The following is a 14,464-nucleotide window of genomic DNA, read 5'->3' as shown; positions in this document are numbered from 1 at the left end:
GGATATGTAGGGAACAATAACTGCCCACATACTGTATACAGAGAAATTAATAATATCCAACTAAACAGTGTAAACAGAATATGAAGAAGGGAACAGAACAAAAAAGAATGAGAAATACTGTGATTGCAGGTATTATACCAGTTCACTCAGACTTTGTTTTCTGTAGTTTCTTTTTTTCTTCTTTTTATCCAGGGAGAGATCTTTTTGAGGGATTACAGAGTTTTGAGTTTTTAAAATATTTTCATGGGGTTTCTAGGGGAGGGTTTTTTAGTCTTTAAGAGACAAGAGATATAGAGACCATGAAGGGAAAGGGCATGGTGAGTAGAGGAAGAGGGAGAACTGGAAGATGGTGCAGGAGGAACGTGATGGGTAGGAGTGCAAGTCGGGGCACGGGGGTCGGTTGGGTCACCAAAAGGAAAAACGGCCCGAGGAAAAACCTTAGAAAGCAGGGTGGTCACAGCAACAGTGCTAGGTTTCAGTTTGTGTTTCCTCTTCCTGGGAAGACTTTCTTAGTTTGCAAAGATGAGAGTCTCCCAAATATTTTTATTATCTAAACGTACAGGACAAATTGCTTTCTGGCAGTGGGAGGGAAGTATCCCACGGGTCCTGTTCTTTGCAAGAAAGTGCAGGGTCAGGGAGATGAAGGATAGTCTACATGGTTCCTGGTTTTTTCATTTTCTGCCAGGGAACTCTTACAACTCCCTCTGTATCTATGCAGTGCATCTAAAAGAGAAAGTCCATGTTCATACCTCCCCGGTTTCTGAGAAATCAAACCTATACCTCGATGCAGGCTTCAGACTCCGTAGTTGGGTTATGTTTGGCTTTCTTGCTGAGGATTCCTAATAGTTTTCTTCCTGATAATTTACAATTCTTCCACTCTAGGGATGCAAAAAGAATAACTTTTCTAATGCCAGATAAACTGCTAATAAAATTCACATTTAAAAATAGGTGAGGAATGGAGTAGTACTCAGCTGGTTCCAAAAAGAAGAACTGGTGGTGTTTTAATTTGTTTATTTCTGTATAACTTGTCTTTCCATTCAAATGAAAGAATAGGTTGTATTCAAATACATTGTGAATGGAATGGGTAAATTTCACATTTGGGAGGACAAATGCAGATAAAACCAAGATATGTATTTTTAAATGAGCTTAATTCATTATTGAAACTATATATCTTGACATGTGGTGGTTATTTGTCATTGGTACCCTAAATTGCGCCTGGATATCCTCCTAAAAGAAACAGCAGTTGAACCAGAATGTTTTGGTTTGGTGCAGAAATTCTCAGAATTTAGGGGAATTTTACAGACTTGACGTCAAGCCAGATGAACGTATTTGTACTTTCTGTCTTTTCAGTTGTTGAAGGCACACTGTGCAACAGCTTTCCAAGCCAGTTGTAACAACTAAATTAGGCCACTGGGTCCCTAAATCAAGTGCTCCAGGCCAGAGTGGAGGCAGAGGCTGCCCTCGTGCCCCTGAGCTGAGCATTCCCCTCTGGCACAGGCATTGCTCTCTGCGGCACTGTGCATCGGCTGGGAGGTAAACTGTCTGCATAGCCAAGGGGAGATTTTTATCCTGTATACACTGTGTTGCTTTAGGGGCAATATCAAGTGGTGCTTTCCAACAAAGCGCATCGATGGTTTTCCAAAAACCTTCCAGAGAGCTGGACTGATCTACAGTGCATGCCACCTCTTCATGGTAATCCCTATGGGTAGGGGCTTCTTTACATTGCTGGTGCTATTTCTCTTGCGTTCTTTTATTAAACATGATGTGTTCAGAGAAGCTTAATCCAGAAACCATCCATGGTTTCTCCCCAGAAGCAGGAATTCCAGTTTTGGCCAGTTACTCATATGGGATTTAAATAGCAAGGAGAAAAATTTTTCTACTTATTGATCAGGAAGTACCTAGCAGTAATTCTTTGGAGGTGCCAACTGGTCACAGTATATGTCAAAGTAGTAAATCTGCTTCAGGTATTTATGTTTTGCTTTAGGTTGCAGAAGATTGCCACAATTCTACTTCTTTATTACATAGCTTGCTCTTGTTAATTGTTGTACAAATACTGAATTAAGAAGTTGGATGAAATTATAGAAAGTGGTATATAATAGATATCCGTATGAATTAGTATAGTGCAAAGTGCTTATCTCAGCAGGTGTTTGTTAATGGATACATCTGCTTTGTTGCTGTTGGAATACATGTGTAGTGATACAATGCTTTGTGAAACACATATTAATGCTTACTTTTATGAAAATAAAAATAGAAGATATTTTACTCTGATATATTCCATTTTAGGAATTAGAGAAATTAAGCTTCCTTCTCTTTTAATTATATCTTGCAGAGAAACTGTAATCTCTTAATCTCTATAAAGCTTCTCTCTTTTAGTTTACCCATTGGCATTTGCTGACATGGAACCTGCAGAGCCTGCAGTAGGAACCGTACTCCTCAGCTCAGAGGGGTGTGCTCACAAAGCAAAGGCCAAATTTTGCCTACATATGTGCAGCTTGCTTTGACTTCAGGGCAGGCGATCTGCACTTGGGCTACACAATAAATTGATTTGTCAGTTCAGTGACCAACTTAAAAATAAATAAATTAAAATGGTTCCAGTTGACAAGAAGCAGATCTCCCTTCCCTCCTCCCCGTTTTTTTTCCAGCTAATCAAAGCAACATGCTTTATTCAACCAAAAATGCATTTGTGGCCATTTTAGATAAAAGCAAAAGCTAGATTTACAGGAGGATATAGCTGCTATCACAAAACAGGTGCTGCAGTTTTCTTTTGTATGTTGGATTGGTAACAGTTCAAATCTCTACTGATGTTAAGGACATGTACTCCCCCCCACCCCCCCAGCTTGGAAGAAAATGTCCTAACTATGGAGCTATATGCTATTACAGAATGTCATGTTTTTCTGTTGGAACAGCTCCACTATGTATAAAATGCCTGAGCATCTATTTTGGTCAGCAATACAAAAAGTAACTCTATAGCCTGCTGCTTAGAACAGTCTCTGGGGATGCTTGTATTCCTGTATTAATGAATGTTTAAGTGCTTAAGAGAAAAAATGAGAGACTGAGGGGGCCCCAGCCCACAATTCCTTATTACTTTGTGTGTAAGGTATTTTTCTAAATGCTTGTTTTGTTTCAGAGAGAGATTAGATTTGAACCTGAGCCTCTGACAGCCGATTCTAATTGCTGGGCTGCAAGGTGAGAAAGCTCCTTCTCATGCAAAATATTGTGAAACTAAAAATTGTAAAAATATTGTGGGAAATTAAGAAGCAGACACTTTGAAATTAGTAAATTGCTCTCTACAACTGCCTGCGAGGATCTTGTAGTGAGGTGGGTGTCTGTCTCTTTTCCTGAGTAACAAGCGACAGGACGAGACGAAACGGCCTCAAGGTGCACACCAGGGGAGGTTTAGATTGGATATTAGGAAAATACAGATGTGGCATTAAAGACATGGTTTAGTGGTGGACTTGGCAGTGTTAGGTTTATGGTTGGACTCGGTGATCTTAAAGGTCTTTTCCAATGTAAGTTATTCTATGAACTAATCATTAGCGTGATGGGGGCTTTTGCTTCTTTATCATTATTTGGTGGAAGTTACTCAGTGTGATTGCTCCACAACTATTTTTTGAGGAAGACGTATTTACTTTTGAAATAATTAATCCAAAGCTAGAAGATAGGTTTTACCTCTTATTCCAAAATCTAGTGTGCAAAGACATAGGTGCGCAGTCAAGGAGGAGAGTTCTTACCAGGCTGAAGCGAGAGCATCACTTCACATGGATGAAGATGTAGGCATCTTTCCTGACAATATTTCACCTTGTTTCTGTGTGCCCTACAGTGGGGAGTATGATGGTAGTCAGGATCCTTGCAGAAGGGACATCAAAACCTGGCAAAAAAGAAAAGGGTCATAGCCAGAACCAGTGGACGCTTGGCATTTCATTCTGTAATTCTTGTAGAAATCTGCTCAAGCATTAAGGCAACCCAGAGGAAATGATTGGAGCTTGGGAAAATATCACATCATATGATTCAGCCGTCCCAGTTATAAATGGGATGAATTAATCTTTACTTCTGCTTTCATATGAGTCTCATCATACGTTATCAATTATTCTGTATCTCACAATGTCAGATGCTTACTGCTATTTGCAGCATGCATCCTGGTACTATAAACCTGTCGCATTTTAAAAGAGAAAACCTATAGGTCTCTATTACTCAGGCAACACATGCGAATAATATTGCTGTTTGACCAAAAATATAAAACATTTTGTGGACTTGCCTTAATTTTTCTTTTCCTTGAGTTTAGAAAGGAAAATATATGTAGCTTCCAGTCTAAGAGCTTAATATATTTGAAATGTATGATGAAACTTTTTTGTCATGAAAATTACATTATTCTGCATTATAGTAAGTTTTGCATGCTGAAATTTTAATTTTTGCGGAATTCTGTACTGTGCTTATGTATCCAGAAGCTATTTTCCCTTTTAAATCCAATAACTGGACATACTATATCTCTTAAAGTAATCTCTTGTAAAAATGTGTGAAAATTAGCTCCTGAAAATATTCTTGAAATGAAACTTGATAACTAAAGACAATGATATAATTGGTCATACAGAGGCATTAATCTTTTATCCATTTGGTTCCTCCAGAGTGGCCACTGGGAAATTTTTATCACCTTGCTATAATATTTTCCGTTTGAATGCAGTATTCAATATAGGATATGTTTAAAAACATGAGCGCAGAGAAGTGCTTAAGCTCAGTGCTAGAAAAGTAGTAATTTTAAAACTAAATTCTTAAATTCCTGAAAATAATATCGATTTTACTTTTTAAAATAGCTTCTGAACTGTCCTGTTTAACAGTCACATTTTGTTCAGTTTGGACAGCTTTCCTTTTTGTGACAGTTAATTTAAGTCTTGTACTTCTGTTCTAGCATAATTTTCCCAGCCTTTTCAGGTGGGTGGCCTCTCACCTGAAGCCACAAGCCACTTGCTTACTCTTGCTGAAGAAATCTAATGAGAACACCATGCGTAGCTTATCTGGTTGCATTTTTTTGGAAGTTGCATAACTAATATTTGGCTTGAAAGGCAGAGGTTTAGGGAAAAGCATCATTGGGAACGTTCAGCTCCTCACAACAGAGGTAGCGTTTCATTGTGTGAGCCTGTGGTGCCAGCCTTTAGGTTTTTGCGTGCTGCCCTGGAATGGTTCTGTCCACTTCCACTGGGTGAAAAATGGCTTAAAACAGTTCGAAGATTTTAAGGACTTCCTCTTTGAGTTGGTTTGGCCTCATTGGTTCCAAGTGCTTTTCCTGCCTTACAGAAGGGTCAGAGGGAGGAGGAGCTTTGGAATTCATTTGTGAATGGCACTTCAGGCAGCTCTTGACTCTACCCCAATAATGTGTGTTTAGGAATTTTTGTCATTCTCTGAGCAGGAAGGTAGAAGAAAGCTGGTTGGCTTTTTGTAAGTATTGTCATTTTTAAAGCATGCTGTCTGTCTGAGTCATGCAAAATCTCAGTGATTCCCCACTAGGAACAGGTTTATCTAAAAATGACCTTAAATGTTAAAATATATTCCTTCCAATTTAGTCTCCAATTTTTGAGAAATTTACTTTATTTCGCTAACTATATTCCTCCCATACTTGGTAGGCCTCCTTTTTTGATCTTTGTGTATGTACCTATTTGCAAATGCTCAGTAGACTCATTAAGATTTCTGAAGGTTTAACCTTGTCTGATAAAGTAGATCCCGAGACTTGCCGTGGTGTTAGCTCAGTAGGCTACAGGGAAGGGTTCTAGGAAAGATTGTGTAATATTGCCAAGCAGGACTTTGCTGTTGCGATTACTTACCCTATAGAGCTTAGGTCAATGTGAATGGGACAGGGGAGAGTCCTGGGAAAGTGTTTTTGTCACACAGCATTAAAAGGAATCTTATCACCTGAATCTAAAAAGAATTGTGCTGATCATATTTTATTTAATTGTTCTTTAAATTGTGAAAGAAAACTATACTTTCAGTTACTTGCCAAACAAAATCAAATTGTTGACTTTGCTTAAAACTGGGCATGTTGTAATGGTTCCACTGTAATGGAAGAAATTAGAAGAAAGAAATCAGAAGAATTATTAGTATAATTAGCATTAGAATATTAGTATATTAGTACCCACCCCAGTACTTTCAAATGAGATAGCAAGACAGTTGTAGCAGCTGAGTTCAGCCAAATCTTACTCCCCTTGATGTGATGAAGTGGTGCCATCAAACAGTGCTAGCTTCTGATTATGTACATTTTATTTTATAAAAATGAAAAAAATCCTGCTGATCTTGCCTCATGGAACTATCGCTACTTCTCCTTCTTCGCATTTTGCACCCTACCTCTTGAATACACATTATTTTCTTAGAAGAGCTTCTAATTCCCTTCTGTTTATGTTATTCATTACTTCATACCTTTCGGGACTGTCTCTCCACTGCATTAAATCCTCAGTGATTTCTAGTTGGTTTTGAATATTCCTGCATTTGTGAACACGAGCGTGGTGCCCTACTGTGTGAGGGTTCTCTTCCCCCCGTGCGTCCTCGGGTGAAGGATAAGAAATGCGGGTTCCCTCAGGCAAGGGAGGGGGGCTGAGAGCTGGATGGCAGCAGTACCAGCTCTCGCTGGGCTTTTGCCAAAGTTGCCGGGTGGCTTGGCTGGGACCCGGCTCACTGCAGAGCTCAAGCTTGCCCACGCTGGCTGGCACAGGACAGAGAGAGACAAGAGATCTTTATCATGTTGCAGTACCCAAAAAATGTGAGAGGGGAGCGTAATGTAGATTTTTGGGGTGGTTGTCCAGATAGTAGGTGATGTCATTTGGGCCAAACACACAGTGTAAACTTACTCCAGAGCAAGGATTTGTGCCAAAATTACGCCCTTGCCTATAACATTGACCAGACTTAAAAAATAAATATATAAATAAAAATAAAAACTATAGGAAAGAAAGAAGGGAAGAAAGAAATCCCCTTTTATTGTATAATAATGAAGAGCTGTATCGAAATCCATAAACTAGGCACAACTTTAAAATCACATATAATTTCAATTACAGCCATCTGTTTCTCCTTAGGAAGAATGAAGTGAGGTCAACAACTAAACATTTTACAACTGTAAAGATTCTGTATATAGCTTTTTAAACTACATACATATGTGATTTGTAAGAAACCTATTTATATGTAAAATTTCTCATTTGAACATTCATTCCTTTTATCATGCAAACACGAAGGTTTTGGGAAGCTACAGGCTTCGAAGGGAAGTGAATACGCGTTTTTCAGCCTAATTTTTTTTTCATTTTAACCCTCTGATATTTCTATCATGATGTAGAAAAATATCTGCATACCTTTAACTTTCAAATGTGTAGATAGTAGGGGATATATGTGGCATAGATTTTCCTCAAGACAAGTATGTAAATGGTTTCTCAGCCCTTTGACAAAAATAAAAATTAAAACCTTAACAGAGGTTTCTGAGAGAAGATGGGCCAGAGAGGAATGTTACATGCTGGGACTCAAGGTTCAAATCTTCAAATCTTTGAATTATATGTAATCATTTAATTGGGTGGCACTTTCCTTTCCTTCTCTCTCACAGTACTGTTCACAGCATTGAACAGAGAACGGCTGTGAACGTCTTCTTGTGACCATGATGAGGGTTATGTCCAAAATGTGGCACATGTCCTTTTACAAGTGATTTTAATAAAGTTGAGGACTTTACTGATAAGGTTTTTAGTCATACAAAATAATGTGGAAATGCATTTTACATTCATCCTTAATGTATGATATAAGGTATTCATCTTCCTTGTGCCTGAAGACTTTTTGCATTCCTCAAATATGAAAAGGTGAGCAAAGACTTAAGCAAGCTTGTCCAACAATAAATCAAACAAGAAAAAGAAAGCAGAACTGCTTCGAATACTTAATCATAAAGCCTTCACGCACAAAATATAAAGCAAAATACTGACCTAAATAGTTAATAACAGGAAAAGTCAGTTAATACCTGTTGTATAAACCCCTAATCTTTACAGTTGTTAGCAGGAACTGGAATGCATGCATAAAAGAGCGCTCTTCACAGCAATGCTGTTATCCACATCAATCAAGATAATCCCACAGTAAAACCTTGCGAAAGAGGAAATGTGGCATGTTTGGATAATGTCAATGATTAGAAAACATGTCCCAGAAAATGACATGCAAAGCAAGTTTAAATATTAATGCACACTTTCCTAGCCCTTTTCAGCTGGGAGTCTCAAATAATTTACGTGGACCTCAAGGGCTGAACTCTGATTTTCGTTCCAGATGTGAAACAAACAGAAGTTCATGTGTATTTGAAAGCAAGGTGTAATTCTGAGACGTAAAACTTCACAGCTGCTTTTTCAGAAAATACGAATACTCAGTCTACGCAAGGGTAAATAGAGTCACAGAACAGGGAAATGATTTGTTGCATGTGAACGTAGTGAACCGGAGCACGTAATAAACCTTCCTATCTCGTATTGCCACTTCCTTCTTCATGGCTCAAGGAAACACACTGCTGGTTCAAATTCACTCTGTCTTAGGCAGACAAAGTATTTGATCATAACTCATCAGAGAGGACAATTTTATGCTTTAGGCCACACTATAAATTAAGTCCCTGGAAGATTTTCATTGGGTGTATAGTATGTTCTGGAGAAATCACTGAAAAAGACAGAATTACACACTAAACCTCTGTGAACAATTGTGCCCTTATTTTCTACTCTAATGGTAACTGAATATAACTTGCACTTGCAGGTTGGCACTCTTCGACTGCTAATCACTTGGGAAAATAAAACAGATTATTCTCTCAAGTGCTGTTCCTCTGCGGTTTCTCAGGACAATCAAAGAATTCACTCTCCTCAGGTACTTATGAAGAAGGTGGTATTAAAAAAATATGTAAGTGAAACAGAATTATCTCAGCTAATTTTAGATGACTACAGTTTAGAAGTCTAGATCTTGCGATCCAAGAACAAGCTGGTTCTCATGATTTCAGTAGACTGAAGTACATTATCCTATGAAATGCCTTTTTCTCTCCACCACCTGTAGCAGGGATCTAGTAATGCAGACTCAAATGCCTATGTTGTAGCCGTCCGAAGTTACTGAGATGAATCTCACCTGAAGTTAAATCGAACAAGTCATCTTTCTGCAGAGCTTAGCAGAATTGGCATTTTTTGAACTATCTGGAGCAGTGCAGCAGTCAGACCTACAAAAACCAACAGGCACGGAAGAAGCACACAGGAAAGTGTGAACATGTAGTAGGGGTAAAGTTTTCACTAATACATAAAAATTGCATAAAAGCCCATGTTTCAATAAGAAGGTGATTAGGTTTCCTAAATGGAACCTGGAAATGTTATAATTATGTTTGATCGGAACAATCACAGTGTCAGATGAGTTGGTTATTCAGTAAGCTCTCAGTTCAGTTCAACTGCATGAGACGCTGTGTCACTTCAAGGAAACAGCTGAAAACCTGGATAATCAGTTAGGTATTCTTAACAACTAAGCAAGGAAGAGTGAGGAAATAAACCATGCGAAAACATGTTAATGAAGGGTTGCCTGGAAAGACAACACTTAGGAAAGGGAAGGGCGTGTGTTTAGGTTTTAATGTTCGAAGTAGAAGAGATAGCTTATCTCTGACGACATCTTTCCTGGAATAAAAGACACAAATTAAGAAATTATTTTATAATAATTTAAAATAAAAAAAATAAGATAAGATACGGTTTGTTACAGAAATAAGCATCCTACCAGTAGCGCTTTTAAACCGTGATTAGTTTGTTTTAATTTTAAAAAAACCCAAACAAACACAAAATAACTGTGATTTAAAATTTGTACAGTGCCTTAAGCACAAAACAGAGGAAAATATGATTCTGGCAGCAAACTGAGATGTAGGAATACTGCTCTCACTTTGTGGTGCACTCTCTTTATGTTTAAAATTTATGAATTGCATGTGCTTGGCTTAGATGGTCACAGAATGATGTAGGACACCCCATACTTTCAAGAACATGCAAAATCTGGGGTTTTGTTTGTCTGGGCTCATGCTGATCACATATAAACCACTGCTTTGGATGACCTTGTTGATTTAGGCTTTTTCTATGCTGGTGCGCTAAGCAGTACCAGGGCATGTTCATTGGCCCCGGGGCCGCCAGGCAGCATCTGGCCATACAATTAAACACTCTCAGTGTCCAAAGGTGGATCCAAAGGCTGCATCCAAACTGCCCGTGGGGAACAGTCTTAACCTAATGCACTGCATCACAGATGGTACTGTCCAGAGAGTGCCAGCTCGTCTGCGCCAAAGGTGTGGCAAGGATGGCTTTAATGGTTTAATAACCTGCAGAGAGAGAAATTCTTGTGAGTGGCCATGTTCTTTGGCACCTCAAGTTACTGGAATGGCTATAGCGCTGGTGAACTAGGATTTCTGACAGTATCCCTCGTTGAAAGATCCTTTAGGAAACTAAGCTATTATGAAATGAGAGGAAATGTTTTTACTCAAGTGTCACTGTTTCTTAATCATAGTAGTTATCGGTTGTGGTGATTAATGACTGGATTAAAGGTGAGGTAGAGGTTTATGAATAATGGGAGGTTTTTTACTATAGATGAGTATTACCAAATAGATGAGGACATGCCTGTTCTGAGAAACAGAGGACACAAAGGATACAAGAAATAGAGGGTTCACAGAGTGATCAATGTGTCCATGAACAACAATTTACTTAGGAAAAAAGAGAAGCCATGTGTCTGTTTTCAAGGAGTAGATCTGAAACAAACAAAAGGAAATACTTTTTCATAAAATTTGTAATTAAATTGTGGAACTTGGTGCCAGATAAATGGATACTTCATGGCAGATAGACAGTTCAGGAAATCCTTGACCTTTTGACTGCCAGAAGCAGTGATGTTTGCTGAGAAGGATCAGTCTGGCCTTACCTTGTTTCTCCCTTGTCTCTCCTAAGCATCAGCCACTGGCTTCAGGTGGAGGCAGGATTTAGCCGTTTCAGTCTAACCCAGCATGGCAGTTTCTATTTTTCTGTACCCTGGATCACGTGTGTGGAGAGCATAAAGGGAATGGGCCACATTTGTGACAGCATTTTATTCTTCTCCTTTATCATCCACTTGTCAGCAGCCCTGAGATGATTTTAGTACTCAACAGAGCAAAGGAAGCGTTGCAAGAGGTGTTGGAGGGGAAGTTATGACTCTGAAGCATTTGTTTGCCTCATTATGCTAATTCCTTCATTATCTCTGGGGTAGTGCATCATCTTGCTCCAGGTGAATTTAGATAAGTCCTACATTCAGCCCTCAATTCCACTGTTCTTGGGTCCTCAGTCTGTAAAACTGGGATGCTGTCATGAGAGGTAATGATGGCAAATACACCATCTGTGAGATTCTCAGCTTGTATTACAATAACGGCCATCAAATGAGGTAGAAGAATTCTCCGTAAGATGGGTTTCTAGATACTGTGCCATAATCTGTAATCAGGGAATAAATCATGCAGTCCAACATGTATACACTCAGGCACCAGAAGCAAGGAACTTCAGGTTTCTTACCTTGGAGCCTCAGTAAGCGCAGCTGGACCAATGCTGCTGACACAGCGAGGCTTTGTAACTCACACATACATCAGTGCAAACTAGGGATGTTTGTCACCTCTGCGTTTTTTGACCACTGTAATTTTTATTCAGGAACATGTGAAACGTCTGAAGGTGAGAACCTTGTGCTTCAGTTTCCCCAGTTATAAAGTAAAAATAATTTTCGTTTTGCAGAATGTTGTGATTGTTCAAGCTACTTTGAGATTTATAGATCAAAGGCATCCTAAAAGCACAAAATATTTCTGTGTTCAGTAGATACAGCATGAAGGATCTGTAAAATGGTGCACAGATAGTTAAAAGAAAAAATGGAGTTTTGAGCAAGTGCATGTGTAATTTCTATAGACAACTGCCATTAGCCTGTGAGGCAGAAGTATTGCCGAATTATTAAACTAATTACAGATATTAAAACAAATATCAGACTTCAAACCCTCTGTTACCTTTTTTTCTTCCTTGAAGGCTTTTTATTATTTTTTTATTACTGTGGACACCTATAAAAACTTTTAATTTGAATAATTTAGAACTTTGCATTTAATTTTATTATATTTCTTTTCATGTTACTGCAGTGTTGTCTTTGGGCTTTTAATTGATTTTTTTGTTGTCAAACACTTTGAAACTTCTGAAACAAACTGCATGAAAAGAATAAATAATGACATAGTCACAAGAAAAAAACACCAATATTTTATTAAAGAGAATCTTTCACAGAATTAAATTCTGTGATTTTAGTATTTTCTGAGCAATTACAATAGCATTAGTACCAGGTTCTTATGAAAGTAACGTATCTGTGTCTATAGAGCAGGCGTGGAAAATGCTGCAAATACATGCCTTTGATCTAAATGACAGAAATAAATTTGCGAAGGACACGGTAACATTAAGCATGTTTAAACTGACCCGTATTGCTTGAAGTGCAGGTAGACTATTTCTCCTTTTGATCAGGACATTTGATTTAAAGTATAAATGAAATTAAGTTATGTGCGTAATATATGTAATATAATTTGGCACATTAACTCTTACGGATGGAGGTTAATATTTTATTTGCATATATCCCCTAGTTTTGTCCTGTTCTGCAGTTAAACTTATCACGAGTCTGCAGGCGTGACTTGCTGCTAGACATGGACAGGAACAATTAAGTTTTCAGGCAGAACTACAGCGAGAGACTCCACTCCGGCTGCGTGTGCTAAGCCTTTTGGTAGCTGCATTGATAAGGCGGAAAGAAGTTCATGTGTGAGAAATCTGAAGTGAAGATGCAAATCTCATTCTTGGCTGGTATTTTGTTATCTAAGAATACGTTGATCCGGAGGGGCATCAGGGTAGCTTTACTTTCAGGGTAGAAGAGTGTTTCTGTTTCTTCTCTTTTAAAAGTATCCTAAATCCTTTGGTAGAATTACTACTTTCTTGTCATTACGGAGAACTCAAATTTGTTCATGGTGTGATTAGAGTTACTGTTTCATAAGATTTTAAACAATTTTTTAGAAAGTGTCCATTAATATTCAAAGCTTTTTAAAAAGTCATAGATTTGTGTCTAACATTCCATCAGACACATTTTAGTTGCTTTTCATAGTTTTGGAAGTCTGAGATGTGCTTTCTAGTTTGAAGCAGTCATAAATGTCATCAATCATTATGATAAAATAAGAATATAATAATAACATCAGACCTGCATTCATTTTCTCTCCACATATCCAAAGGCTCTAGGATTCTAAAATGAATTGCGTATAAAAATAACGGAAATATGCATTCAGTTTTTTTAGTTAATCGTCAAGCTACTGTAATTGATTTTCAGCAGGAGCCGCTACGTTCGCTCCTTGTTTGAATAGTGCAAGAGTTGAGCATCTAGATTCCTACAGTGCTATAATATTTTAAACTCCCTGGGGAAAGGAGGCAGACTAATTAAGCAGTACAGACTGTTGTGTGAAATCTGACGTGTTTGAAGACGATGCCTCCATCATCTGGCCTTTTAGCTGATCTCTTCTGAACTGCTTCTTACCTGTCGAGATGCCCAGCATGTAGAGCTCCCGCTCTAACACTGTAAGATTCTGGAGCTTTCCATTTCACATTTGTCAGAGCACTCACTGTACCTTATTCTAAACTACCTACCTATGTTAGGAAGTTTATCTTTGGGGGGCTTTTTATGTAGCCTGCAGACACTGGGATGCTCCTCCAGAGGATAATTCAGAACAGGAATCTCTTGTGACCAACTGGCTAAAGAACATAGTGAGCCCAACTTCATACTTGACTAAGTGGCTAAGTTGGATTCTGTTCAGAAGATTGTTTTTTCAGCAATTCCAGTGCTAAGTAGGCTGTAAAGCTGCAAGACTTTTACTTTTCTCCACCATTTTACCATCCTTTGCTTCTGTGTATGGGGTGCTGTGTCTAGGTGTGATACTAAATTTTGTAGACCTACCATGTTAGAAATTTGTGCAGCCACTCGAGGTTAAGAGGATATAGCCTTTATTGTAACAATTATAAGGATGTTCATTAGCCTAATGAAGCCATGGCAATATATCTGTGGGGATGGTGCCGCAGCAGTGTCAACGTGAATTTGTTGTGAGAATATTTTGAATTATTTTTGATTAACAATATGCAGTCCCTAGGGAAATAAAAAGGTAATATTAGAGATACAAAACCTGCATAAAGCTACATTGCTGAGAGAATATGAGAATGTTACAGGAAGAGGTTCTTCTATAAGACTTGATTTGTAATTATGGATCATAAGATACCGTCTGTCCTTGGTTCTTAAATACATAATTTGTGAGCAGAGCTTGACTAAGTTTCTCAACCAATAAAAACTACACCGAAATTGGAATTCAGGGGATTATCAGCACAATGAATTTGGTGAACAGTTATGTCTTTTCAGTCTTTTTCCCTTTTGATAGGAGAGGCAGGAAGTTCTTATAACATGGAAAATAACATTTCCATGT

The 14,464-nt window shown here is 38.3% G+C and overlaps 1 protein-coding gene across 3 annotated transcripts in view; it reads left to right on the top strand.

The window, feature by feature from the left end:
- PCDH10 (protocadherin 10) overlaps positions 1-14,464 on the top strand; it is a 195,911-nt gene that overhangs the window by 154,756 nt on the left and 26,691 nt on the right. Inside the window, exon 8 of one of the 3 annotated variants that reach the window (XR_012587271.1) lies at positions 8,734-8,821. The exons of the other annotated variants lie outside the window; for them this stretch is intronic. The gene's annotated coding sequence lies outside the window, so the exon portion shown is untranslated. Of the gene's footprint in view, positions 1-8,733; positions 8,822-14,464 lie in introns of those variants that run through there. 3 annotated transcript variants of the gene reach the window in all.

This window comes from Larus michahellis, chromosome 5 (assembly GCF_964199755.1).
Source record: "Larus michahellis chromosome 5, bLarMic1.1, whole genome shotgun sequence".
Classification (NCBI taxonomy): domain Eukaryota; kingdom Metazoa; phylum Chordata; class Aves; order Charadriiformes; family Laridae; genus Larus; species Larus michahellis.
This window is presented reverse-complemented; position numbering and strand designations above follow the sequence as displayed.